A 3,435-nucleotide genomic window follows, 5' to 3' on the forward strand; every position below is an offset into this window, starting at 1 on the left:
AACTCCTTCCAATAGGGAGCACCAAGTTTAACTTGACATTTTTAAAGTCTGTGTATGTTTATAATCAATTTACACAATCTGAAAATGTATAATGTAAATATAAGAGTGACGTTTGAACCTCAATTTTCATGATCAGTCGATACCACAGCTGTTTGGGGGACCGTCGGGAAAATATTTGTTTGACCTCCCCCTTTTTTATTTTTGGGGTTTGCTCAGAAAGATTTTCATAGATCTATGAATTATAAATATCACGTGTTACTATTTACTATCCATTCCTAGTGTACTTTTCGTTTCCACCACTGAATGATAATGTATAATTAAAAAAAAAATAGGAAAAAAGGGGGAGAAAAATTGGTTCCAAGGCATGTTTGTTTATCAGTAAAATTTTTAGTAAGTATGTTGTCAATAAATACGGGGGGGGGGGGGGGGAGAAATAAAAAGCTTGGTGTTTGCATAATGACGTATTTTAAATTGCAAAGTCAAATGTACCAATAAAAGCTATGATTACTTCTCATACATTGAAGGAATAATTTATGTTTTTTACGTTTTTACATTTATTTGGTCAAGACCACAGGTATTTGGGGCATGGACCCCCCTTTTTTGGACCTCACTAAAAAAAAAAATTGTTCGGTGTTTTTTTTTAATTTATTTTCAATTTTCTACAATGTACAAACATATATCAAGTCCGACTCAACAATCCATTGCTAGTCGATTGCAATAACTTTTTTTACTATCCATACGAGCCCCAAGTGAAAAAAGAACACCAAACAATTTTTTTTTTACTGAGGTCCTCTTTTGTTCAAGTGTTATTAAATATGCAGCGATGGTCGCATTCTCACTACATAAAAAATCCAATTAAACGACCAACTTTCAGACTGAATGTGGCTGTATATCTATGCACCTTGCACAACCAAATAATGTCCTCTTTTAAACATAGATTTTTGCTGTCAAACAGCTGCCATATTGCTATATCTCTATACATAAATCAACCTTAAAACTTAAACTTAATTATAACTGAACATTCCCTTTCATTGAAGTCATCTTTTGGCAACGATCCCGCTAGCATGTTTAACCACGCTAATTATGTATGTATGCGCCTTCCCAAGTCAGGAGCCTGTTATTCAGTGGTTGTCGTTTGTTTATGTGTTACATATTTGTTTTTTGTTCATTTTTTTAATAAATAAGGCCGTTAGTTTTCTCGTTTGAATTGTTTTACATTGTCATTCGGGGCCTTTTATAGCTGACCATGTGGTATGGGCTTTCAGCGGCTAATTGTTGAAGGCCGTACAATGACCTATAGTTGTTAATTTCTGCGTCATTTTGGTCTCTTGTGGAGAGTTGTCTCATTGGCAATCATAAATATTTGCTTGAATTTGATAGTTTTTTTTTAGTTTGTGAGTTGCATATATCATTGGACATTGTTTCAAAGCACAATTCTTTTTTCATTTGGTGTTTCCATACAACAATTTGGAAACTCGAGGTGACATGGTTACTACAGTTTGAAAATGAGTAAATAAGTAGTGAACATTTGTTGGTTATGCAATGATGCAATGAAATATTATGTGATACTTGACTTGATAAAACTGTACTCCTGCCAAGTATTTTTTTATTTGAAACGAAGATAATGCACAGAGATATGTCTTGTCTGTCCACATAAAATTCAAAAAAAAAAATGTTATCAGGACATATGACTCAACATTTTGTTATTTTGATAATGCAAATGTAGAAATAAAAAAGCAATATATTTAAAACATGTTACATAAGTTATGCAAATATTCAAAGTCAATGAACCATTTCTGAGGTACATGGCTTAACAAACTCCATGTAAATGAGATGTGCCAATGCTTATATATGCAACTGCATACCAAATATCATTGACTTATTATACGTCGTATCTTTTAAACGAACCTATAAACACACACATTAACTTGTAAACTGTGTAAAAGTTTCAACGTCAATGAGTAATTACGAGGGGATGGGGCTATATAATTTTCATGGAAACCATAACTTGCAAATGTCAATTAATTGCATACCAAATGTCATTGACTTAACATTGGCATTTCATCCTAAACTGATCTAATCACAAACTAACACATGTTCACTATTCAAAAGTTAAAAGTCGATAGGACATGATTTAGGAGCTGGGTCAAATATTCTCCATTGAAATGAGATGTACTAATGCTTATACAACTGAAAACAAATTAATTGAGATTGGCCTACCTATATTGGTTCCACTTGAACCGAACTAAGCACAAACTCAAACTAACTCATGTGAAATAAGCAAAACTTTCAAAGTCAATAGACCATGACTGAGGCGGGAGGACCAAATAATCTCCATGTAACTGAGATATGCCAATGCTTATACAACTGCATACCCGTTATAATTGACCTAACTTCAAACTAATACATTGTTGACGCCACTGCCGCCAGACACAGCATATCTATGTCACGCTTTTTGACTCCGTCAAGACGAGACAAAAACCCCAATCTGATAGACAGCAACATTGCTTATCATTTCAAAGTCACTGGACCATGATTTCGTGGGCAGGATATAGAAATTATCCCAAAACTGAAATGTACAGGCGGTAATGTAACTGTATAGACAATATCTTGGTCTGTTGTGATTAGTTCCTTTCCATATAATAATCAGGAATTTTGAATGATGAATTTTCTGCTGAAGTAAGTTAAGCAGAAAATTCAAAATTGAAAATTACTTATTATTTAAGGTCAATGGACCATGACCTTGATTAAACACAATTCAGCAGAAATACACTAATAATTGCTTATCAATTTAGAGTCGCTTACCCTTCACCTAGGGGACAGGGGCTCGAATAGTCATCAAAATTATATGTACTGATAGTAATGCAATTTAACATTAAATATCAAGGATCTATCACAAGTAGTTCCTTTCAAACTAACTGAAGCAGAAAGTTAATGGTCAATTAGTAACGCTGTCACCATTGCAATCCCCATGTCAGCCTTTCCGCGACTGTCGATACAGGCGAGACAAACATGACATTATACAAAGACTCATTGGAGAATAACAATGAATTATATCACTCCTTGTGCATGTTGGTTTAATCAACCTTGCTAAAAGTCACAAAATTTATAGTTGACATCCTACAGATGAAGCAGGCAATTTGTTTTTCAATTCATTAAGTAGTTTCAGAGGAAAATATTTTTTAATAAAGAAAAGTTTTCAGACAGAAGGAGCATAGATGCATATAGTGATGGCAAAAGCTCACATAGCCATTTGGGATAGGTGAGCTAAGGATCATTTCTATTGGATATTTCAATATATTTATGTGACCTATTCTTCTTCTTTTATGGTAAGCATTATTACATAAAATTAGACGTGCATCAAGGATGGAAACTGTGAGTGGGTGTTTAAAGACTATTTTGAGAATTGTAAGATTGCCTCATTTTAAATGTGCC

Source organism: Mytilus edulis, chromosome 4, assembly GCF_963676685.1.
Source record: "Mytilus edulis chromosome 4, xbMytEdul2.2, whole genome shotgun sequence".
NCBI classification, from domain to species: domain Eukaryota; kingdom Metazoa; phylum Mollusca; class Bivalvia; order Mytilida; family Mytilidae; genus Mytilus; species Mytilus edulis.